This window comes from Sinocyclocheilus rhinocerous, unplaced genomic scaffold, assembly GCF_001515625.1.
Source record: "Sinocyclocheilus rhinocerous isolate Xijiao unplaced genomic scaffold, SAMN03320098_v1.1 scaffold2086, whole genome shotgun sequence".
NCBI lineage: Eukaryota > Metazoa > Chordata > Actinopteri > Cypriniformes > Cyprinidae > Sinocyclocheilus > Sinocyclocheilus rhinocerous.
In genome coordinates, this window is record NW_015624553.1 from 57968 (window position 1) to 84898 (window position 26931).

The window sequence follows — 26931 nt, forward strand, 5'->3', positions numbered from 1 at the left end:
ATTTGCTTTATAGGCCAAACCTGAAAAAATGGCTCCATCTGGTAAAAAAAAAAAAAATTAAAGCCTTGCCAATATAATGAAAGCCTATCAACAAAAATTGCATCATTTTACAGTTAAATGGCACTGCGATTAAAAATAGCAGTTTTAATGGGTTTCAATGGGGACATTTTTGTCCTTAAGGTCCTGAGAGGAACAATTTTGTGTACAGTGCAAAACAGATTTATTAAAGGTAATGGAAGTGAAATAGTAAAATTCCAATAAAAATACACACTTGTGCCAAAATCTATGCAGTTGGCAATAACACAGGCAAAATGATAAAAAAAAAGAAATTAAAAAAAACTGAAAAGGACAAAAATGTCCAAAAGGTCGCACAAGGGTTAATGAAATAGTTCAGTTTATATTGGAGTTAGGTGACAGCAGGTTTCATTTGTTAAAAAAATACATAATTGAAAAAAGTGTTTCATTGTAAAAAAAATAATAATAATTTTGTTCCTGAAATAAAACAAAATTTTAACTGAAATAAATTAACATGTTAAAAAAAACTTAAGCTTAATTTATTTCAATTAGTTGCCAAGGCAATTTCTCATTTTATATTTATTTTAAGTTGTTGAACTAAAATTAACAAACTAAAATTATAATGAATAAAACCTGTATAGGACAGACTGGCTTTTAATGAAATATTTCCATTTATTTTGGAGTTAGGTGACAACAAATTTGATTCGCTTTAAAAAAAATAATTCTTTTAAAAATAAAATAAGAAGTTCATTGGTGGTTCATTTAAAAATATTTATTTGAAATATTTTATCTTATCTTATATTGTTTTAGCTAATTGCAAAGCCAATTTTAAGCTGATGTACTAAAATAACTCAAACTGAAATAATAATATAAATTATAAAAAATATAGATATTTAAAAATAAGAATGATACAAAATCTTTAAAGATAAAATGAAAACAAAATATAAAAATAAAACATTCAAAATATGAATAACTATAAAAACTATAATAGCATCTCAATGAGACTAAAATAACACTGGTTAGATAGAGGGTCTGTCCTGGAGGTGACGCTGCTGTGAGCAGAAAACCTCCTACACGCTCAGTCGGACACTGAGGCACCACGAAATTGTTCTGAGACCTCCAGTGCTCATTTGACCACAGCTCTACAGGGGCCCCGAGCACAATGGATCTAATGACACTGGAGCTCGTCCATATCACAGGCACAACACCTCCGGCAGCAGCCCTCGCTTCTGTTCATTATAAAATCACAACCAAATTAAAACATCCTTCAGTCTAGTTTGCATTAAGCAATCAATCACAAATGCTCATGTCTGTGGGACAGGACTAAATGAGTCTCTCGAATAATTTGCGCAATCAATGAGAAATAGCGCTGTGAATGCTGATGCCTCTGTCGCCCACTACTCACTTATTAGTGGCTTGTCCTCTGTGTAATTATTTCATCATGAATGGAGGGGAACATTCGCGCGTGGCCTGCGTTCCTGCGTGAACATACCGCACCACAATCAAGTCGACGCACGCGGGCGTTTGCTGAGGCACAAGTCCCCGTGGGATGCATGAATGTACGTGGGAGGCTAAGTTGAAGGGAAGAATGACATTGTGTGCTTGTGTTGGGGGTAGAGAGCGAATTCAGATGAACTCGGCTGATTATGAGATTCGCAACATTCTTAATGCTGCTTAATGAATAGATGAAAGATTAAGGCCAGCTTAATAAAAATTATTAAATGGTCAGTGGTAATAAAAGATACAGATAAAATAAATCTAAAAAGAGAATATGGTAGTATGTTGGTTAGATAAATAATGAATATTGATGTTATTCAATACACCGAAAGTTACCTCAGCTATTACTAAAGCACAATCTGTATTATGCTGTACACTCGCACAGATGTACACAGCAGGAAAATCTCTTGATTATTTTTCATCAAGTGCTGTCAGACGAGGAGCAGCCTGCAGTAAATTATATGCAACTAGGCCACCCATATTTATAAGTATCTACTACATCAATAACCAAGTTCAAGCACACCAGGATCAACCTAAAAACAGCAGCCACTTATTAGAGTATTTTGTTAGCGCAAATTGGATATGTGCCACGTTTTTCTATTTCATATCACTTTTACTAAAATATATATTTTTTTATTCTTCCCAGGAGAAAACACTGAGTCTCTTGCACCTTGTTTAAGTTCGCCTACCATTGGTCTCTATTTAGTGGCTGTTGTCTTACAGAGCAACAAGAACTTAGTTTAAACTTTACTGTGAGTGTAGCGCCATCTGCTGTACACTTATGTAACGCACAAATTAAAATGCAGCACCATCTGACCCTAAGGTGGCATAATGCGTGCGCTCTTACAAAGATGTAGACTTTATCAATATAAAGGAGCAATTATGCATTCACAACCGCTTCTTGATACCGTAAGAAACTGATTAATATTAAATAGTTGAGATATGAAGTTACAAATGATTTGTTAACCCCTTGGGTCAGCTACCTATTAAAAAAACCTTTTAATAGCAGCTTGATTATTCTTACATACTTTAGATGCCCAAAGTCATGTTTGGTAATACATTTGTTTATATGCATGAACAGTTATATGTCAGCCATGGTGGCAGACATTTTTGACCCAAGACTTTTTTTAAATGGTGTCCTCCTGAAGCCTTGGTATAACTTTATCCCATGGAAACTTAAAGGCAGTTTCAAACTACATTTAAGCACATTCAGTTTTGAAAACCATTTGTAATTTTAGGAAATGCAGAACAGATAATGTGGACATTGTTTGGTTAGATTGGTCCGAGATTCTCAAAAGATCATTAGAGCAAATTATTCTGCATTATAGGCATAAATATGCATAATTTACCAAAAAAAAAAAAAAAAAAAAAAAAAAATTGAGGTTATGTTGAGGCACTTGCATTGCAAGTAAATGTGGCCAATTTTTTTGTAGGAAAGCAAACACGTGAAGCTTAATTTAATGAAAGGACTTACACTAATTCCTCTGAAACTTCATAACTTTCACAGTCATTTTAGGATTTATTGCATAGCATTGTCATGGCAATAAAGTTGTAAAATTGGATAAAACTATACACAGAAAAGCTTGGTAAGCATTTTTTCCCAGTCATGTTTACACACATAGTCTCATGCTATACTTTTGAAACTGTGTATTTTAACATTTAGGAATTGGCCCCATTTACTGCCATTGCAAGTACCCCACTGTAAGGGACATGTCAAAATAACACCTAGAACACCCAGCTAAATCTACATTTAACAGGCCAAGATAACTCATATTTCCACTTCACTCAAGTGCTCTAATTGAAGAAATCTGAGAAATGTGAAGGCCCACAACACTTTAAGGAAAGCAAGACTGCTTTTATTAAAGAGGGAATCTACCGAAAGACTTGAGAGCAAGTTAATTTAGCACAAACAGAAAGTCACACAGGAGTAGGATGTCTTACACATGTGCACTTTTATTGGAATTGAATTAGTCAGTGTACAGGTTGGCCCACCAAATGTCTGGCACCGCCACGTTCCACACAGCTTTTACAATATGCCCAGGGGGAATGGAAACCTTTACGTCTTGAATGGTAAAGCTTAGTTTTTTGGAACAAAGGGGAAAAAAATAAAAATAAAAAAAATAACCCAAGATTTTAAGGCTGAAAGTACAAAAACCCAGACATTGTTTTGTTACATAATTTACATACAATACTACGTTAAGTATGCTCCCAATTACTGGGCAGCCTTCATAGAGGCAAATAAGTTTCAGAACAATGCATTTAACAAACATTTGGAATGACTAAAGAAAAAACAAAAACAAAACTTGAGTCCTCAGATGCATTGTAGAACTTCGGGGATGCTTATTTGCCAAAAACATTGCCGTCACCTTCACCGTTCCAGTTTTTAGATCCTGAGTCAAGCGCCAAAAATAACAAAAGCCATGCCAATGTTGTCGTTTGAAGTTTTTCTCTGCGCAGTTTGAGTCGGCGTGAAGTGGTAACAGTCCGTTTAGAAGCATTTGCGGTGGACGATGGATGGTCCAGACTCATCGTACTCCTGCTTAAAGCCTGGAGGAAGTGAATGAATGAACAGGAGAACTTAAAATGAGGTAACAGGACAGACAAGACTTCAAAGCATCGCTTGATAGCCAAAAACCAACCTGTGTCATCTTTTCCCTGTTGGCCTTGGGGTTCAGGGGGGCTTCTGTGAGCAGGACGGGGTGCTCCTCTGGGGCAACACGCAGCTCGTTGAGTCGGTGTGAAGTGGTAACAGTCCGTTTAGAAGCATTTGCGGTGGACGATGGATGGTCCAGACTCATCGTACTCCTGCTTGCTAATCCACATCTGCTGGAAGGTGGACAGGGAGGCCAGGATGGAACCTCCGATCCAGACAGAGTATTTACGCTCAGGTGGGGCAATGATCTGTGGAGAGATGAACGATTAGCAAGATGCACAGCTGCCACAAAGACTGATATGAGAGGCAAGTCAAAGTTCAGAGCACAGCTCACCTTGATTTTCATTGTGCTGGGGGCCAGGGATGTGATCTCCTTCTGCATCCTATCAGCAATGCCAGGGTACATGGTGGTACCACCAGACAATACAGTGTTGGCATACAGGTCCTTACGGATGTCAACGTCACACTTCATGATGGAGTTGAAGGTGGTCTCATGGATACCGCAAGACTCCATACCTGCAAAAGGAAGATGAACGGTTACCCAAAGTTCTTCAAATCTCCTCCAAATCAAATCGAGAAGTACACCGACAGAGCAGGTAATGTTTGTTAGGACACCTACCCAAGAAGGATGGCTGGAACAGGGCCTCTGGGCACCTGAACCTCTCATTGCCAATGGTGATGACCTGTCCGTCAGGCAGCTCATAGCTCTTCTCCAGGGAGGAGGAGGAAGCAGCGGTGCCCATCTCCTGCTCAAAGTCAAGAGCCACATAGCAGAGCTTCTCCTTGATGTCACGGACAATTTCCCTCTCGGCTGTGGTGGTGAAGCTGTAGCCTCTCTCGGTCAGGATCTTCATGAGGTAGTCAGTCAGGTCACGGCCAGCCAAGTCCAGACGGAGGATGGCATGGGGCAGGGCGTAACCCTCGTAGATGGGCACAGTGTGGGTGACACCATCACCAGAGTCCATCACGATACCAGTGGTACGACCAGAGGCATACAGGGACAGCACAGCCTGGATGGCAACGTACATGGCGGGGGTGTTGAAGGTCTCGAACATAATCTGGAAAGAGAGGGATTGAAAAGTTAACGTCACGCTCAAAACGGTTGCAGCACATGATCCACACATCCATGCAGAGGTTAGTTGGAAATGTGGAGTAAAGAAACCAAAAGTGCATAAACAATAAGAGTGTGGCAGAAAACTGCAAAACAGGCAGGCAAAGTATAGATAACCTGCTGCTTCCAGCAAAAGAGGAGAAACTCAGAGGACACAAAGCCTGGAGGAAGTGAATGAATGAACAGGAGAACTTAAAATGAGGTAACAGGACAGACAAGACTTCAAAGCATCGCTTGATAGCCAAAAACCAACCTGTGTCATCTTTTCCCTGTTGGCCTTGGGGTTCAGGGGGGCTTCTGTGAGCAGGACGGGGTGCTCCTCTGGGGCAACACGCAGCTCGTTGTAGAAGGTGTGATGCCAGATCTTCTCCATATCATCCCAGTTGGTGACGATACCGTGCTCGATGGGGTACTTCAGGGTCAGGATACCTCTCTTGCTAATTAGATAAACGTTAAAGGAACTAGGAAGTAAAAATAATTCTCATTAAGCAGCCTGAAATGAATCCTCCGTTTCTCACCTGATGTCTGGGGCGACCCACGATGGATGGGAAGACAGCACGGGGAGCATCATCTCCAGCGAATCCGGCTTTGCACATACCGGATCCGTTGTCAACAACCAGTGCGGCAATTTCATCATCCATGGCTGAACTGCAAAAGAATGAGAAAACCCGTTTATAAGTGCACAGCTGCCATGCAAGAGTGTTTCCGTGAGCATGTGACCACGTGGAGTCAACTTCCTGTTTCGTGCTGCATTCTACAGTCTGACCGCTAGTGGGTGCTAGAGTGACAATGCGCGCCTCAGATATGCCAGACAAAGGAAGTCCCTCTGCATTCTCTCACTATTACCATAAAAGGCAATGGTTTAAGCCGCTTTGCGGCTGCCGGCGGTGTGGCACTCAGCCAGAGTCGTAGGGTTTAGTAAAAAGGAACAGATTTCGACATTCATCACGCCAGGGCCACTCCCCAAATTCTACACAAATGAAGTTTTACATCCGCTTCCATCCTCGCCAGGTATCAGTTACACAACCGAATTTCGACGGGTGTCTGCCCAAAACTACTGCGTCACAGATCTGCAGTCATTTCAACGACTCCTCAGGAGCAGACTTCACACTAAAGCACGATCTTCCTCAGCCCATTCAGTTCATATTATAAAGCCTCCATCAAGGAGATACAAAAATTGCTTCCTCCGACACGAATATAACGTTAACCACCATTTAAGATGCAACCAGAACACTCGAGTTATTAAAACCGACTAACTTAACGTTACCTTACGTTTAATAAAGCTTTAATAGTTAATAGAATACTTGAATAAACTTATTCAGTCTTACTGAAAAGACTGGAGGGCTGTACACTACGCTATAAAAAGCTATTTTCACTGAAAGTGTCAGACGTGCTGAAAGTGAGCTGATAGACGCGTCTTTGATCACTTAAATATCAAAAGAGATGATATTAATTTCATCAGGTTAAGGGCGGCAGATGAATGCTGGTTAGCCGGCTAACGTTAGCTAAAGTAGGTCACACCCTGCTGCAGCACTGCCTGCACAAAGAGCTTCCCATGCCGACACCGGCTATCCATCAAGTGTGCAACATGCCTCACCAACAGCCTTAAAACTGTACAGTCATATTTACAGCCGTTAAATCACTGTTATCCAGGGCACATCTTAAGGTTAAAAGGGTTGAAAACTTATTTCACACCGACCCATTCAACGTCGTGCCTAAGTTTACAACGGGTGCAGTCATTTCCACCGGACATATCCAGTACATAGAGTAAAGATAACACAGCAGACATGTATAACAATCACCCCATGTTAATACAGAATAACTAACATTTAAGCAAAGTTTGTACTCGACGTAAACTGCAAAATGACCGGCAACGTTAACTGAGCCTAATAACTCAATCTAGCTTCATTTGTACATTCGAATTAAACATTTGAATTAATATTAACGAATTAATAGCGTAATAAAAGCTTACAAATCAACTCACCTTAGGTTTGGGGGGGGGTTTGTCGATTTAAGAGAATGGATTACAAGCAGATGATATTCCGCACTAGCTGCGTGTGGAGGAGCTCAAAGTGAGGCTGATGAGCTGGGCGCGCTCTTTTATATGACGGCAGATGCCCGGCTCTTGCCATAAAAGGTAAACTTTCGGAGCTCTGCGCTCTGATTGGTCCAGCGTCACACACCCGGCTGTCGCGTGCACATTGCTACACTTGCTTCTCGCAACTTGAGAGTGAAAGAAGGGGAAGGTAGACTATTTGAAGAGCCGGGCCTAGGCGATTTTGATCAAAATTGGCCTTTTTGTTTGCGATTTTTAATACGTTGCTTTCGGTATTCACGTATTTTGTTGTGATAACGCCAGTAAGGCTCTTTTTAGTCTTTCAAAAAGTCTAGTATTGGTGCTAGTATTGGTCATAGTGATGGACACCTTGATCTTGTGTTGTGTTTACAATCTAACACAGCAGCTCTGTAGGTCATGTACTTCTTATTGTATTCACAATAATACCATAATACTTATGTGTTGTTATCCAAGTGCTTCTCTATGCTAAATAGGGGTATTTTTCATTGAAGTGAGGATAACAAAGTGACATGACTGTATACTGTGGTAGAGAAGCAACTAACTTAGCTGGTCTGCGTTTATTAGGTAATGTTTTCAATGAAAGTGCAGTGAAACCTGGACTGAATCAGGCTTGCATTCCTGTAATTGTGAGTTGCCTACGCAAAATTCACAGGAGTAATACTTTTTACGTGCTTAGGTGTGTGCATGTTACTGATAAAGATGATAAAGGGAGAGATAGTAGTTGTTGAGGGCTGTAAGTGGGCCTAACCCAGGTTTATATTAGACATGACGTTAACTGTTAGCATTCAAGTCTTGGTCTTGACCATTGAAAAATGATGTAGATGTTTCAAGGCAAGGCTGGTTTCTCATTCAAAAATATATTACACATTATTGATATCCGTACAGACAAATTAACTTTTGACTTATTCGCTGGAGAGATTTAAAATTAAATAAAAAAAATCTTGAAAACATTGTTTCCTTTGCATAAGAAAACAGCGTAGGCGTGCATGGTCAACTTCATTAAATAAAAAAATATTTCTTGCATATTTCAGATGTTGCCACAGTTTTGAATAATAGATAAGGCTGTGTTTGAACAGCAGTGATGTTGGGAAGCTACATGTGACTTTTTAATGTGTAACTTGGGAGTAATGCACATGGCCTTCAATGGCAGTTATAAACAAAAACAGCTGATTATGTCAAAATCTCTTGCTGATATCAAGGATAGTGTGGTTTTGTGGCTTATATTAATGTTTTTTCGTCTTCAGTACATTTACAACATTTTTAACAGGACACTTAAAGTTTTGAGCACTTTTCCTGTAAAATACATGAAATGAGTTTCTCTGAATTGAGTCCTTAGATATCAAAAGTTGAGTATAAGTTATGGCTCAAACAATGCACAACAAATATAACTTATTTGTATTAAAATGTTAGCATCAGCAATTAAACCATGCATGACATTGAAAGATTTATTGAGATAATAGTTACTGTATATAAGCCCAAAAGTAAGAAGGTCTAAAAGTATTTTATTTACAAGCAGGACATATACTCATCAATATGGCCTATTCCTCCCATCCCCCAGCATTTTTTTTTTCAAAGAATGCCAAACGTCCATCCTAAACACACAAGTTGCTGTAAGATTAGCAAATAGCAACTAGGCACCAAACTGTGATTAATGTGATGTGACATGCATCTTCCAATGCAGTCGGTATTTTTATTTTGAACAGCCATGCTTCTCTTTGTAACTTTTGTAGATTGGACTGGGGTCTTGTTACAGCAGATGTGCTTTTGTGAGTCCATAGTTCCCTAGAGGACCACCACCCTTCCCTGATAGCAGCCTGCCTTCCCCCACTTCAGCGTTCCCATTCATCTCTAAATAAGGTACTATCCTAATGATGTTCAGCCTTGCCCCATGACATAAGATGTCCAGAGCAATAAAAATTATGTTGTGGGCTATCACCATGACATTGTCATTGTACTTGAGAGTGCTGAAGTTCTTATCTTGTTTCTGATACCTAAGCAACACTTGCAACAAGATAAGAAACATAATTATGAAGTTCTTCTCAAAAGACCACTTTCTGGGTGTGTCTTGTTTTTGTGAAATCTGTTGCATTTAGAAAGTTGGTTGTCTGACATTTGTTGTCTGACTGATCATTTCCCTCAGTTCAGCAATATACTATCCCGATCACCAAACTAGCCTTTTCTTTTGTTCTTCCACGCTTTTAAGTGTTGAACAGAAACACTCTTAATCTTGAAACAAGCATTGAAGCACAGCAGAAGGCCAAAATTTGCCCCCCACAAATAGCAGAAGGACCACCGATTGATTTTAGATTCACTTATACTTTGTTGCTTGATGGTGTGTAAAGCCAGATACTCAAGCTAGAAAGGAAGTCACATACTGCCAGCTGGCCTCTTAGACTAGAGATTGGATTATCCCCCTACTTTATGACCCAAATGGATCCATATGTACTCGTCCATCTCCTTATATGCATGTAAACAAATTAGACACGTTTCTGACTCAAGTATTATGCAGTAATGGTTGTTTTGAGATGCATTTATGGGGGTTTTACATTCAACCAAATATTCTGAAGTGATTCTGAGCTGAACTATTGCAGAGAGAGAAATCTTTTGTATCTTCGTTTATGCTGTCAAACCATATGCAACAGGATTTGATACTGACCAAGAAAAAAACACACTGTTCCTCATTTGTGTTCCTCAGCATAACAGTTGTGACTGTGTCCTTTCTTACCATACCAAAGCTTCACTTCCTCTTTGCTGTATTAATGGGTAGAGGTTGACAAACATAGCTCTGCATACCTGTTGAGTCTGGGTTTGTTGCCATTCATCATGTAGAGCAGAGATTGGTCATGCACAAATGGAAAATTCTGGTACTTTTAACTCTCATGTCAACCCAACCCTGTATAACTTTATTTCTCTTGTGGAGGATTTTTTTGAAGAACTGTCCATAAAATGAAAGTCATTAGGGTTCAAAACGTTATTCTGTGGTCAAAAACAGTTCTTCAAAACATTCAGACAAAAAAATCTTCAGAATGTCTTATTTTGTTTTCCACAGAAGAAATGAAGTCATACGGGATTTTAAACTATTGGGTGAACTATCCTTTTAATGCTGCATATGTTTTGGCACCTTGTTGTAATGTTTACACTGTAAAACAAATTCTGTAGTTTTTACGAAATAATTTTGGCTGCTGTATGTGCTAGAATAATTTTCTAAAAAATACACAAAAACTCTAAACACATTTACAGAACAAACTAAATTTTACAGTATAAAACTGTAATTTACAAACAAGAAATGTTGAATGTAAACCAGTAAATTCAACAGTTTCTCCTGCTACTTAAATCTGTTTTGTACCCTTAACATATACTGACAACCACCATAATAATGCAGATAGTAAAAGAGAAAGCCATGAAAGTTCATCACAAGTAGCTTTTCCACAAGCTGAAGTGTATATATAGAAGGTAGACCGAGTCATTCACACAAACACAAAACACTGTCACACATGGCACTTAAAACCCAAATGTACATAACTGATAACGAAAACTATTGAGAAACATGATTATTTAAACAAAATACTTTCAAATGTGGAGTACATATACTGACAACCACCATAATAATGCAGATGGTAAAAGAGAAAGCCATGAAAGTTCATCACAAGTAGCTTTTCCACAAGCTGAAGTATATATAGAAGGTAGACCGAGTCATTCACACAAACACAAAACACTGTCACACATGGCACTTAAAACCCAAATGTACATAACTGATAACGAAAACTATTGAGAAACATGATTATTTAAACAAAATACTTTCAAATGTGGAGTCATGCAGGGAATTCTGGGAATATCAGTTTACAGTTTTTGACTGTAAATTATACATTGATTTATTCTTTTTTACTTCTAAAAATGGTATAATTAACAGTATTGTACTGTAAAATTACATGAAATGTCTGGTTAGATCTTTTTAATTTTTTCCTTGTATATAGTATGGGAACTTACTGTTAACTATTAACTGTTTTTTTCTGTAGCGTTTTTACAATATTTTACAGTTATAATTACACTCATTTTTTTTTTACAGTGTACATGATGCACTCTCTTTTTAAAAAAAAGTTCTACTCACTGTAGTGATGTAAAAATCTGATCATTTTAATGCCTTGGATCTTTGAATCTCATACAGGAAGATAAACAAAACCTTATTCAAGTCATTTTTATAACTTACCTGACCAAATTACCTGATGTCTATGTCAGTATGTCTATTTGTGCAAACTTTCATCATATTCCGGGTTAGAAAATTATGATAATGAAGCCAAAGACAAATCATGAGAAATTATTGATGACTACTTGAGGTAGTGGGACTGGGTCTTTGTTCTTCTATCACTTGACAGCCACATACACTATGTGCTGTAAACAGAATTAATTAGTTCACCTGAGGCATTTTGTTCATGAACGAAAGGATGTTAAGCATGGGTGGTCACAGAAAAATTAACAAATATCACTCTTGAGTAATATAAAAATCGTCAATGATTGACACACCACCCCACATTGACTACTGCTAACGGGCTATTAATGAGATTAAAAATGTTACTGATTCCCTGTTATTGAGATATTCATAACTTATATTGATAGCATTTCTTCAGAGATTGCATAAAATGCCTATTTACCATTGTAAGCCCATGCATTATCAATGCATGCTTATGATCAGTTGACATACTGGAACGTAGGATTAATGCATTTGGTTCCACTACTGTGTGGCCTGCAATTTTCCTCTCCAAATGCATTGGGATTTACCCAGAGCCAAAGGGGCATGTGAGATGGTACTACCATATCGGTCAGTTTCTAGCAATATCTGCTTTTCGACCAGGACCCTAGGCCTGTTAATCTACCCTCCACCACCTGTCTGCTTGTGAGAGGAGGGCTGAGCAGGGATTGGCCCTGGAATGAGTCAGACATGCACGTCCACACTCCAGACTCAGTCAGCCTTTAAACCAGCATGGGAGAGATTACTGTGCCAAGCAGCATCGCCTAAGCCTGCTACAGGAAGTTGAGTAATGCTAGCAGGAAAGAGATCCTGCATCATAATAGAATTTTACATATCAGAGAACGGTTTCAACATAGCATACACTTAATGCAAGATTGAAATGATCCTTGAAGAATATTTCAGCAAGGCCAGATTAGTGTCTGCAAATCATGCCAGTCATGTTGACTACACCGGAACCTTTATCTAAATATTCTAATGAAAGCTTGCTGTCATTTTGTCATTACCCTATTCATCAGACCTTTTATTCTCAAGAGTTTCGTATTAATGTCTCTTGTGCATGAAATATCTGCCATTCCTGAGTGCTGTCTACATGAAACTGATTAGGTGTGGCACTTTCAACATCTTTGGCTAGACTGCGTGAGTTGTACCAAGGCCCAGCTCCAGCATTAATAAAGGCAGAGACCTATGTTTGGGTCATCAGTGCACAACACATACATTCTAACTTCCAGTCTAACCAATAGCTGAGCACCGACCTAATTAACTACTAAACAATTGTCATTTACACAGATTTTCTTAACTTTGAGTTTCAACAGATTCAGATCTGACCCAGTCAAGTAAATATGCTCATTGAAATGTAGCCTCCTTCCTTAAAAGATTCAAATTCCACCGCATGAAAACCAAAGGCCATTGTTAGTTGCCAAATAAGGGAATGACCTACGCATGTCTTACAGGAAGTGAATTTTTAAGGGATGTCATTTCATCTGCAAGTTTACACAGGAAATTACATTCAAATATTCTGGTGTGGTGAGAGTGTAGCCAACTCAGGAATGTACAGATGAATAGTACATACTTACTGTTCCATGTGCAGTGCACGCCTCACTCTCACTGATGTGTAAAAGACAACATTAGAGCACACAAACAGTTTTTTTTTTTTTTTATTACTTTGTAAACAGCTGCCCACCTCATATGGGTGCTTTATTACTTTAAGCAGAATTGGTCAAGAGCTTATAAAGACCATGTTTATTGTCTAATTGTATTGTCTGATTTTTTTTAAATAATATAATTCCCTCCACCAGAAGGCATTTATTTGTTTAGTTGTTTTATATGTGCATCTCATTTCATCACTCATTAACATAATGCTGAAAAAACCCCTGATCATTTTGGGACTTAGCATAGCGTTTAAAATATGAGTAATCGAAAGGAAAACCATACTAAGGTTTTCTGATGACTGCTCTGTTTGTAACCTTTTGCCACAATCCTTGCAAGTCTTTAACTTATTTTCAGTGACTTGAAATGCACTGACTGTGCAACGTGAAAGAAATAGACAAGTCCTTTCTTGTAGAGCAATTTGGGAGCTCTTTTGGCTCAGGTGTGGTGCAAAGCTCAGAATAATAGCCAATGGAAAGAGTGGCTTTTGTAAATGTACAATATTCTACAAGTAATGTACATTTAACAGTGTAATATAATGTAATTTACAATTACGTTTTTGTAAAATTAAAATGTTTTCATACACAGGCCTGTAAAACTGTGTTTGACATTTGAGTATGATAGGAACCCTTGACATCACCAGATATGTGAAGAATTTTCATGGAGAGAGATAAGATACAATATAACAAGAACTTCAGCTTGGCTTGTGCTGCATTTGTCCTCTAACTTTGTCCGCAAAAGGATTCTTCATATTTATTTCCTCAAGGGCTTTTACTGTAGATGGTTTGTGCACTTTGGCTGTTAGGCCTCGCCCTCTGGTCGATGTAACAGCAACCGCCGTAAAAGGAAATCTTTAAGTGTGTCACATGGTAACAATGTCAAGAATTCAAGGCACTTGTCACATGGGACTTTCTCATGGAAATCAGATTGAAACTTCTAGACCTAATGAATGAAGCAGCGCTTGGTCAGAGATGCTGGGGAGTTTTAATTAAACAAAGAAGTTTTTACTTTTGGTTTGCTGCAGTGAACTGCACAATGTGAGTCTCTTTCCTTCACACATGCTTGCATATTTGAGTATTTTATGTCAATTCAACTTTCACAATACACAGAAATGTTTCTGATATTTGTTTGTAGTATTTCCTTTAGGTTACAGTTGGATTTCTGTTTTGTTTATTTGAGTTAAAGCAACAGTGTTCCCCATTCATTTCTTTAGTGAAAAACTGAAGGTTTGCCTCTAAATCTGCCTCACTATGAGTAAGAAGGAAGTGGTTTTAAATAATGACAGCGAGGTCATATCCATATATAGGCAACGATGACTGATGATGTCTCAACTTTAGATAGCTGATTTCATCTCTCTGTGTTTTGCCATGTTCTCTCAACATCATTCGTTCACATTGCACTTTCACGCACTAACGCTTGACACAATCCATTAAGCCAGATATACTATCAACAGTCTCTCGCTCTTTTTCAAAATCTCTCTCACTTTTACTCTTAATCTACCGCTCCCAAACAAGCACACGTTCTCATACTCGCACCGTCACTCTCATGCTCGGCCCCTCCTTACACTGTTTAGACAGCAAACAATTACGAGTAGAGAGCTGGTGGGCGGGGCGTAGCTTTATCTTCAACTTCTCAGCCTCCATATATGGAGAGGACTAGCAGGTAGTGATTGCCAAACTTAGTCATCAAAGCATGCATCTCATTCATTGCACACTCAGCTTGTGTTTTACTTGGGCACTGAAGACGTGTGACTCTTGCCTTGTAAGCTCTGACTTCTTTCTGGTTTCTCTTTTCTCCACAAAATTCCATGACATAATATGCTAATTGATTTTCAGCGGCTGAGATCTTTAAAGGAGTTCGAGGTCACTTCCGTCAGCTGGATTTGCAAGAGAAAATGTCATTGTGCTGTAGCAGAACCATATACAGTATCTTCAGAATTGACTTGTGGATGTGGCCACAGCAGCTTTTCCTTTGGTTTACGAGGTGGTAAATTCCTCTCAGCAGATTGTTATTTGTTGATTATTGACTGAACCAGTTTCATGTTTAAGATTGAGGGACACAAAAGATTTCCCCTCTCCCTTTGGCTGAGAAAACAAAAGCGAGTGACCACATTTGTCAATAAAGATCCAGTCTGAATTATGTTTAGGTCTCAGTGTGTTCACTGTGCCCAGTGCCACAATTGTTCTTTAGAGAGGAAAATTATAGACTGTGCCCATGACTCTTGACTCAAAAGTTTTGTTAGGGTGGGTATGGTTGAGCCCATATGCATGGTAATCATCAACTTGACATTGTGGGATGAAACAGTGGTTTTTGGGTGAATGCTTGCCCATGTCAAAGTCTACTTTTATGGAGGCACAGCAAGACGTTCCCTGAGCACCACTAGAATTACCTGCAGCTCTTATGTAACTAAATCTTATTTGCTCATGGAAAGCTAACCCTGATGACCCTGTAATTAAGAGTTAAGCCCTTGTATCAGTCAACAGCCACTCAAATGTGCATTAACCATTCAATGTATGCGAGCAAAGTGTACAGAATTTAGAAACATCTTGGGAAATGTATATTTTAACCTTATTAGATTCTATTTCCTTATTGTTTCTATTAAAACTGTAGAACATAAGAAAAATATTTTCATGGATCCAAAAATAAGACATTTGTTTTGAAGGCCCCCAAATGCTGTTTAAGGTGACTAAACTGTGTTTAAAAACAGATTGAACATGAGGACTATAGTTCACAACATCGCTCAGTGCAGGCGTTCCCAACATACAGAATGTAGGTCAGGAATAACACCCCCCTTTCCTCATGTTACATAATGCACATTTTGCACAGCTGGAATACTCGGGCCTGTTAACCGTGTAATGAGGCAGCAAAGTGAACATAAAGGCTGCTGATATTTAGAAAGCTTTAAAACTCACTGACTTGCAATGTAGGAATCGCGCATTCAAGTGGGGAATTAGCATTTTAAGCCAACTAATTTGATTCATGTCATTCAGGATTTAATGCTGTTAATTATTCATATTCAGACTTTATTAAAGCTGAATCTTCCATATTGTGACCTACGTTTTGACTGTAATGCAACCAGCTTTTCACACGCCTTCTCTGGTAAGTATAGGATCTTTTCTCTTTCCAGTGCTTGAACAATTAAAAAAGGGGGAGGCACGCCTGTTTTTCGGGGCTCTGCTGTTTTATGGGGAATTGAAATTGAGATGCTTAGTATTCTGGCTGGCCCTATGCCTGGCCTCTCTCTCTTTTAGCTCCATCTCTGAACTGGAAAGCCTCTCCCCCCTGATCCCCTCTCTTTCAGCAGCATTTCATTCCCTCCCTCCCTCCCTAAAAACACAGCCAAGCCAACTGCCGCAGGCAACAGAGGGTCAGTCAGAGGCCTTTAAGGGTACCGTGACTGCAGCATTAATCTTGCTAAGCCATGGAAAAAGCATTTTTTTTTTCATTACAGGCCGAGTCTGGGAGGGTCTGCCTTCATACAGTGTGTGCCCATCCCACCACCACTCTTTATGTATGACTGACTGGCTGATGCTCTGTTTACTGGATGAGGGCTGACGTCTCTTCACCTGCTTTTGTGTCTAAATATTGCTGTCTGTTAGAAAGGAAAAAGAGCACTCTGGAAAACCATTGTCATGTAAAGTCTGGACGGAGGTTATGAATGTTTAAATGGAATATTCATTTGCAAGGTCAAGTACAGTCAGAGTTTTCTTGTTGAATATTGATGAAACAACAATTTGTTTACAAAGAAATGGTTTGATAAGTTTGGTTTGATTACAAATTATGTAAGTGCAGTGGTGGTCTATCTCTAGATGTTTATAGAAATAGTTCTGTACATTTCACTTACATTTTGATGTACATTGATTTTATAGGTGTACTTCAGACTTGAATCTCCATTATGATTGCTGCAGTCTGTTCCTTCTTAGTTATAGAAAACACTTCCTCCTCCTGGACCAATCTAACTGTGTTTTGGTGGCATTTTTGACCATAGTGGTTTTCACTCCTTCAGCCCCTTAAACAGGGCGACCATTTACCCCAAATACTATCATTCCACTTGTTTGACAGTTACAGAAAAACTGTTGATTTAATCACTTGAATAATCATAATCAAATCATGTTTTCTCTGAATGTCTGTGATACTTTTAGAATCATCAAAATAATTACATGTTAGGATAAATGACTTCTAAATCTGTTGTTATTGCACACTGGCCTCATGGATCAGGACTATTGGTGTATTCAAGTCTTCCTGGGAAGTTTGTATTTTATAAGTTGGGAAATTGCAATTATGATGTCAGGTGCAGATAACTTTGGTCAGAGCAAGATGGCAATGCACATTTTCTACAAAAAATACAGCAAGCTCTTTAAACTCTACTTCTACAAAATTATGAATAAATTTGTGCATCAGGTCAGGTGTGCTTTTGCTTATGTTGTAATTAAATTTTCTAAAGATGTAAACTGTAAACTGAATTGTTATATATGATATTGTAATTGTATGTTGTTCAATACATTTTGTATATGCAACTAGTTTTACTGTAAATAAAAAAATATTAATTTCATACATTTTAACAAATTAACCAACAACTACAGATGCTGCATCCTTTGTGTCCACCATCTTATCTTAATGATACGCTCTCATCTCGGAAACTCAAAAATCCCCACTCGTAATTGTGACATTGTGGTGCCGTTCATATGTGTTCAACTCACGAATACGATCTTTTCTGACATGACTTGAACACACCATTATTTTGCAGTTCATAGGTGTTTTTTTTTTTTTTTATATCTGGGGGTTTTGTTGCCGTTTAGTGTTTTGGAAGAAAAAACGGTCTTCTGATGATTAAAGCAGTTTACTATGCCAGTGTAGCTTCTTCAATTGAATGTGAATCAGAGAAGTCTTTCAGTCTAAATACAATTCTAAAAATGGCATCAAATATCATGAATTGTTACTGTATAGAATGTGTTTGGTAGCATGCTTGTTGATAAACAAAGAAAATTCGACACATTCTGACAGGAAGAGAGGGATGAAGAAGGAAACGGGGTGAACTGAATAAGAAAGGAAGCTAGGGGAATCCAGAGCCTGCTCCAGGTCTTTGACAGCTATGCCCTAAAAAGGAAATCCAGTCTGTGGGCATGATGGAAGGGGCACCCAAGTAAAGAGAGAGGCAGAAGCACAGGCCAGGTAATGACAGACAGGTCTCCCTCTTGGAGCTGGCAGTCCCAACCAATTAGCTGCCGCCTTGTTTTACTTTAGGACTGTGTGAATGAAGCTGGGGGAAGCCACAAGGATCCCCTGATCTAATTAGCTGTCCCGTTGACCACTGTGTTTACTACAGGTAAGCACTACCCTCGTCCCACCTATGCCTTTAATGCATGCTGCAATGCCTAAAAAGGCAATTGAAGGTTGACAGCAGGGATTGGCAAAACACGTCTGGAAATTTTGATCCTGTCTTTCCCTCTCTCTCTCTCTCTATTTTCTCTTTTCACTTCTCTGTCTCTGCTCCTCATTCCTTCTCTCTCAGTCTGTGTTCCAGGAGGCCAGAATGAGGAATCAGTCTACAGATATGATGAAAAATGAGTTTGACCAGCTATAGCCACAGAACCAGTACTGTGAACATTAAGGTTTCCAAAAAGAGATGATATTTCCATAATGGATGGAATATTTGGGTCAGGTGTTCTGCTCGAGGGAAGAGCATGTTGAAATAACACATTTACCATATTCAAATATCTGTGCGTGCTTCCAGTGATTAATATCTGTGAGGAACATGGAAGCTTGAGCAAAATCGTTAAAGGGGAGCATTTCTTGTCAAGATAACAAGCAGATTTGCAACAGCAAATCACAAATGGAGTCAAGTGTAATCTCAGAAAACATTAAACTAATTTCTCAACTCTGTGTTGAAGTTTCATTTTAGAAGCAACAGATCTTTTCTTTCATATTGTGACATATGTAGTGGTTTGTTGAAAAAGAAAAAAAATGTAGGCCAAGACTTTGTTCTGTCCATCAGTTGATTTGAAGGAGGCAGATCTAATTGTGCTCACAGTCAATTGTTAGAAAGGGTTTAAGCTGACTAAATGATTGATGAATTTTGGTATACGTCACCAGAGAGAAGTCTGATGTTGAAGTGGATGGTTATGAAATTCTGATTAAACATTTTAAGCTTAAAAAAAATTTAACGTGCATGAATAAATTGTTCACAGCAAAGGTCAATTACATGCATTTAGAAAACAGGGTGAATTTCATAGCATCTTTAATTACTTTAACCATTAGTTTAGATCATTTTAGTGTAGTAACTATTCAGCCTGGTCTCATTGTTTATACATAGGTATTAATACGTAACATCTACAAGCACAAAACGTACATTTTTATTGACGCTAAAACATACAATTTAGACGTATTTCAACATTTAATACGTACAAATCGTTACGTATTTTTAGCTAAAAAATTTAAAATATTTACGTATCTTTTATATTAGGGCTGGGACAATAAATCGATGCATCGCGATTCGTGGATCGATTCCGAGATTTTCGGAATGCATCGTGATTCTCTACAAGTGGGGCAAGTGTAAGGAACTGGAAGCAAGCAGAATACGGCTATTTCTACAGCACGCAGTGCCATCTGCTGTTAAAAACTAAGCTCAGAATCGATTCAAGAGAGAATCGCGATGCCTTCGGAAAATCTCAGAATCGATGCAGAATGCGATGCATCGATTTATTGTCCTAGCCCTATTTTATATCATTACGATATTCGTATCAATGCATTTTTATCATTTTTTATCAATAAGCGATTTAGATTTTTAAACCCCTTAACCTACCCCCAAACCTAAACCTACCCATTTTATAGCGAATATGCATTTTTATCATTTTATCAATAAGCAATTTAGATTTTTAGACCCCTTTACCTACCCATTTTATAGCAAATATAAAAGGATATAAAACGCAATTGACCGAAATATGCAGGAAAATAACCATTTTAATAACAATATAGCATTAAAAAAATGTATAGTCGCTAATCCCACTCCTACCTCTAAACGTAAACATAACTATTTCTGTACAGTATAAAGCCTCATGCATTGTATCGGAGCTTGATTCGTTTTGAGAAAAGCACGTGATTTATGACGGCCGAAACTTCGTTCGCCTGAAAACCACGTGACTGCTTCAGTATCTGGTTCAAACGAAGCAGATCTCAGTGCTGTTTCCTTTACATTATGTTACATTTTAATGTGTTAGCATTGTTTCTTTTTTTTTTTATTTATCGAAATGTAGCCTATATATTGAGCTCAAAATGAAATAGTCTGGACTGAGGCAGAGTTAAAATAAACAGATCATAGATTTAATTTATGAATTTATGTTTTATTTATTTTACTTATTTTAGTGCCAGTACACCGACACAAATGAATGACTTTAACAATAAACATTATTTATATAAAATATAATAAAACAAAGAATCAGTTGTGGAACCAGATGTGAAACCAGCGGCTGTAATGGAACATACCACTTTGGAAGTTGTTAGTCATTTTTATGACCACTAGATGGCCGCAGAATAAACCGCTTTGAGAAGTTTCAAGTAATAGGCCTATACCTTTTTCCGATACAATTGTATTGAAAGCTTCGCTGGTTCAGAACGCTTTACTTCGCCATCACTAGGTTTACCTACCTACACAGTAGGATTGTGTGAGGTGCAGAGCAGAATTTATGTTGTTAATCGCTGAAAATATTATCCAGATAATTTTCCCGATCCACTCCGTGAACTCGTGAAGGTACGCGCGCATCATTCAAACACACCTCACCAGAAACACGGCTTGTCGCAATCTGTGACAAATGCAGGCGAGAGCCAATGAGCGTTCGATTATCCTGCCGTAAAACCTGTCATTTCTTGAAGCGGCAACATTTGAATTTGTAAAGTGTGCGTCAGTCGGCGCGGGCTTTGCTGTTGTTCACCGTCACTGGACTCGCTGCTTGGGATGGAAATGAAGATCGCCGAATAAAGGCTTGGATTTGGGTCTGTTCCTCGCAGTCGTATGGATTCGGAAGATTTGGATTACAGCGCACGAATAAAATTGTTTCATTTCATAGCTAAATTATGTTGCGTTTTTGGTGTATTGTATAGTTCTATTGTCAGTCACAGCATGTTGGAGAAAGCGCCTTTTGTGGCCCATGGCAAACAAAGTAAACATTACATGACAAGTAAAGGTTAAACGATTGCAGAAATGTTATTTATTTTAAGGTTTAAAGTAGGGCTGCACGATTAATCGCTGCTAAATTTATTGCTGAATATACAGAAGATTTGCTTTCATTAATTCAACGTGGCTAATAAACACACGACTACGACAATATATGGTTTATCCAAGTTCATCTTATTATAATTTGTATTATAATAAAGTATATAATAATGCAATGCTAATCGACATAGCCTTTATCACTGCTTAGAATACTATGAAATATGTTGCGTGCCTTATTCTGTGTAAGAAGCCACATAATCTCACAGAAGGATTTATTTCAGACACTCGACTGACCTTATGAATTGAGTTTGGAGTAAAAACGTGTTATTAAATGTGGTATTTTCAGGTGGAGCAGCATTTACTACACATTTGGGGGGTGAGTGGTCGTGTATACACACACACACACACACACACATATATAGTATGCATGAAAATCCGTATTTTTCAATTAAAGACAGCTTATAGATTTAATATGGTCTGCTTTTGGTGCTTGATACCTTTTTATTGGTCATTTTGTGTTTCAAGAATAAGGTCCAAGGTTAAGAATTATGCTATTAGTTACTTAAAGGAGACATATTATGCCCCTTTTTACAATATGTAATATAAGTCTCTGCTGTGCCAAGAATGTGTCTGTGAAGTTTCAGCTCAAAATACCCCACAGATCATTTATTATATCATTTTGAAAATGCCTATTTTGAGTGGGAGCAGAAATACGCTGTTTTTCGTGCCTGTCTCTTTAAATGCAAATGAGCTGCTGCTACCCGCCCCCTTTACCAGTATAGAGCTGCGCCATTACAGCTCGTACCTGTTTTGGTTCTGATTATCATGTTTATCGCAGTGAAATCATTAGTGATGCAAAGTCCGATTCTTTTCCGCGAACTGGTTTTCGGACAGTTCGGCTCATTGAACCGTTTCAAAAAGCCGATTCATCGGTTCCTGGCGTCATCAAGCAATGATATCACTACGCATTTCTTTTCTAACAACTCAGTGCCATGTTGTATAAATGAAACATTCAAATAAAGTCATTTGTGTCACCACATATTGAAAAATTCAAATGAAAAGTTATTTATACACACACACACACACACACACATATATATATATATATATTACACAGATCCAAAGTATTAAGGGTAAATGTACATTTTTAATTAACATAATACAGTCTATGGTCAACACATATTGAAACATTCAAATAAAAAGTTATTTGTGTGAATGCACATAGCTGATTATTGCCTTTCATTCACTTAAGTTAAATGGTGTCAGTGGGTAGGCTACAGTTTCATTCGCGGATCCTTTATGTCAGATATGACTAACCTACAACTGAGATAAGATTCCTAAAAATTTCGCACCTTCAGCACACATTACAGACACTGATGCACAAACGCGGATATGTTCTACATGTCTAAAGTATAAAGAAAGAATAAACCTGTCATATAAACTCCTTGATTTCGTTTAAACAACTTAAAATATGATCTGCATGCAAAATAAACCGTGCTAAAATCCAGGTTTTTCCATGTTTTAATAAAATCCAGGGCTTTTTAATAAAACAATTTATAAGCATATCTCCAGTAGCCTATGTTTTGTTTGTTATATAGAAACTTTATGTATCAGGCTCGTTCAAGTCCACACTTGAGTCCATCAAGGTGATACACACGCAGTGCAACTCACTCGTCAGAATCCTCGGCAAACTCAAAAGAACGACTCGTTCAAGAATCGAACATCACTAGAAATCATGCGTTTTAAACAATATTAGTTTAAACTTCTGATATGGGTTTTCTGAGTGCACACGTACAGAAAGCGGCTGTCACAGCATGTGAGTACTAAACTTATATAAGCATATCTCCAGTAGCCTATGTTTTGTTTGTTATATAGAAACTTTATGTATCAGGCTCGTTCAAGTCCACACTTGAGTCCATCAAGGTGATACACACGCAGTGCAACTCACTCGTCAGAATCCTCGGCAAACTTCGACAGTTTGTTAAACCGGCTCATTCGGTTCTTTTTGAGTCGGACGTGCTACTTCGGCTGTGTGTCCTGCATCATCAACCCGGAACTAAAGTTCGATTCCGTTCGATTTTGTGAACCGGCTCAACCGTTTACTTCCTGAGAACCGGCTCAAAAGAACGACTCGTTCAAGAATCGAACATCACTAGAAATCATGCGTTTTAAACAATATTAGTTTAAACTTCTGATATGGGTTTTCTGAGTGCACACGTACAGAAAGCGGCTGTCACAGCATGTGAGTACTAAACTTAAGTTCTCATTCACACACAAGTTTACGTTAAAAACACACGAGTTACAAAAACAGTCGGTTATGTCTGGTAAAGAGCTGGGAAATCGCATGTTTATTTTAGATCTGTGTGGCAGCAGCAGCAATATACAGTAAATAAATAAATAAATCCACTGCTCTTTATTTCCTCTGAGGCTGGGACTCTAAACAGTGTTCTGTGCTCGTCAAAACACGGCCGGAATTGGCGTTAGCGCGAGCGCCGCTTGCTGTGAGGCGGGAGCGACGAGCCGGCAGAGGATTGCGCAGCCTTCCTCGAACAGTTATGTTCACGATTTCTGATTTACTTAACGTATACTGCGTGAGGGGGGCTGTGATTGGATGATGACAGGTATCGGTGATCATTCTCAAGTGATCAGCACCGCTGCTGTTGTATCAGTCAGTGGTTAGATCAGCATAGCAGTCAAAAAGCTGGACAAGGGAAGTCACGTACGGGACAAATCAATTAGGCCCAAAATACGGGACGGTTGGCAACCCTAACTAATAATAAAATGAGTGCAGCGATTTCAATATTCATAAGGATTCATTTTTAGGTGTCGTCAATATGTCAGTTTTGTACATTTAAATGCTGAAAATACTTAACTATTTGTACGTTTAGATGCTGAAAATACATCAGTATAGTACGTTTTAGTGCCTGTAAAAACGTAAGTAAATGAACGTTTTATAGATCCACATTTTACGTAAAATACATACGAATTATCTTGAGATCACGTTAAACTATTAGTCACAAATATTAGTCTTTCACCTAAGCAAATAATTTTACTTATAACCATGTTTGAGGATGAGCAATCCTAAGTCAACAGTCACATTTAAAAATGTCTGCTACTGAATATACAGTTTTTATAGACAAGTTTCTGATTAGCTTAATTTGGTGTTTTGGAGCCTTATAGGACACTGAGAAAATAGTTACGTTTTGGGCATCTTGAGAAAATCTCTTTAGCTTCTTTCTTTCATCAGTCTAATCTGAAACTAAGAAAAAGGTTTACTTCTTAAATTCAAATGCTCGTAAATTGCACTGTTAAAAGTATGAAAAGTTTTTACTTTCAAGTATGTTTTAGCAAGATACTATGATTTGACACAGTATACTCAATTGAGTATCTCAGCACTTTTTATTCCTGACAAGATATTATAACAGGTGAAATCCTAGTAATAATTGTCCATTTCTCTAGTAAAGCACCTCTCTTTCTCACTTCACAAGAAAGCTGCACTCTGGCACTAGCACTTCTCCACAGATAGGTGGCAGACTTTTTTACTTCAAAGCATTTATTCTATGATTCATCCCAAAATGCCTGTTGCTCCAATCACACACACACTCACATTTGACCTATATTTCGTAAACCATCAGTTTGTATAGAAGGAGACTGGCTGTACTCATGTTTTTTAGTACTCAGGTCTTCCCTTCACCCAAATATTGTTTCTATGATGGGATGTGATGAGAACACAAATGGACTGGAGCCAGGTAGATGTGTGCCATGGCAAACAGATTGCTGTTTGACTAATGAATGAGAGAATGTGTGTTGTTGGGAGCTGGACAGATGGGCAGTGGTGAGGCAGGATCTCAGATCACAAAGACTTGGCTCAGCATGAGATGAGAGGGTGGTGCCCTTTCCTCCACCAGCTTCAACCTACAGGCCTATAGCTGGGTATAAAGGTTCCAAAAAGTTTTTTTTTTTTTTTGCTGCAATGCCATAAAAGATCCATTTTGGCGATGGAAAGTTAAAGGTTAAGTTAAAGGTTCTTTATGGAACCATCAATGCTAATAAAGAACCTTTATTTTGAAGAGTGTATTTTTGAAGTGTGAATTCTGGAATAGTTTCACAGTAAACAATTAGCTTTCCATAGAGTGTTTGCCAAAATGAGACAATGGGCATTAGGGCTGCACAATTAATCAAATTTCTAATCGCGATTACAATTATAACTATAGAAAAGCACTAAAGGTTTTTCAGTTAGAGTGTTTTCAGCTTGTTTATTTTCATATAAAAATACGGCATGCAGTTGCATCAAACAATGGTATAAACATCATTCAATGTAAATTGTGATAATTGCAATTAATAATCGCAATTAAAATTTCAAGGGAATAATCGACAATTATGATTTTTGTCATAATCGTGCAGCCCTAATGGACATGAACCTTGCAGACTGTACTCTGATATCAGTAGTGTATGTGTGTGTTGGGTCATCTGTGCCAGATGTTAATGAAACATCACTCTGAACAGATGGTATGTGTCCCCACATATAAAGAGTATGACACTTGATAAGGGTCTCTGACTGGCATCAGTGTCAATGATAATATAATTTAATTCATGACAGTGTTAAAACAACACAATGTTGAAAATATACCTTCAATAAATGAGGACTGTATTTTTAAATACCATCTCCATGGAATCTCCTCTAGAGGTGCTATAATCTGGTTCTTAAATATTTAGTTTAATTTATTTTCTCACAACTGGGCCAATATGTGTGGAGAAAGAGAGCAAACAGCTGGTTGTGAATGGTCAAAAGAGTCGGCCCCACATGAGAGCAGAAGCTCTTTGTTGGACCAGAGCATATCATTAGCATATAAAATACCTTATTTACCCTGTGGAGACAGAGAGCTGAGTGAAGACAGAGGGGGAGGGAAGCCAGCGGAAATCTTTAGATGAGCACATGATATGAAAGCTTTCAGTTACACCTCAAATAGTAGATGTGTCATTCACAGTCCTAATTCACAGCATGAATGACATACAATGCTATAGAGGGATTGATATTACAGAATTAACATGCAGTAACAACTTTACCATAAAAATATACTGTATATATATTTAAATCACAGTATGCAAAACAATATTTTAGTATGATTATCCAACAATAGTTTTATATATGTATTTACAGCTTTTTTCGGGAAGTGCCACTCTAAACATATGAATGGCATTACACTAGATTACATAGATCACATCAAATGGCATCTGAAATAAATTATTCTAGACCTTTCCTCAGAACTAACTTCATTTTTTTCACAAAATGACTTTGATTTTGATTAACATATATCAGTTGGTTATTCATTTGATATCTGAATGAATGAATTTGGAGAATGTTTTGCTTGAAAAGTGTGCTTGTGCTTTCATAAATTCACTTGGATTGATATTTTGATATTACATTTTTACATTTCTATGTGTGACCTAAGTGTCCAAATTCTTCTTGGGTCCC

The 26931-nt window shown here is 38.0% G+C and overlaps 1 long non-coding RNA gene and 1 pseudogene across 1 annotated transcript in view; one reads left to right on the plus strand and one right to left on the minus strand.

Moving 5' to 3' along the window:
* The window catches only part of LOC107742372 (uncharacterized), a 15714-nt gene extending 10870 nt beyond the window's left edge, over window positions 1-4844 (plus strand). The window contains exon 3 of the long non-coding RNA XR_001640305.1: window positions 4759-4844. This is a non-coding gene — a long non-coding RNA (uncharacterized LOC107742372). The remainder of the gene's footprint in view (window positions 1-4758) is intronic.
* LOC107742367 (actin-3-like) lies at window positions 3610-7365 on the minus strand (annotated as a pseudogene).
* Window positions 7366-26931: the final 19566 nt, after the last annotated feature.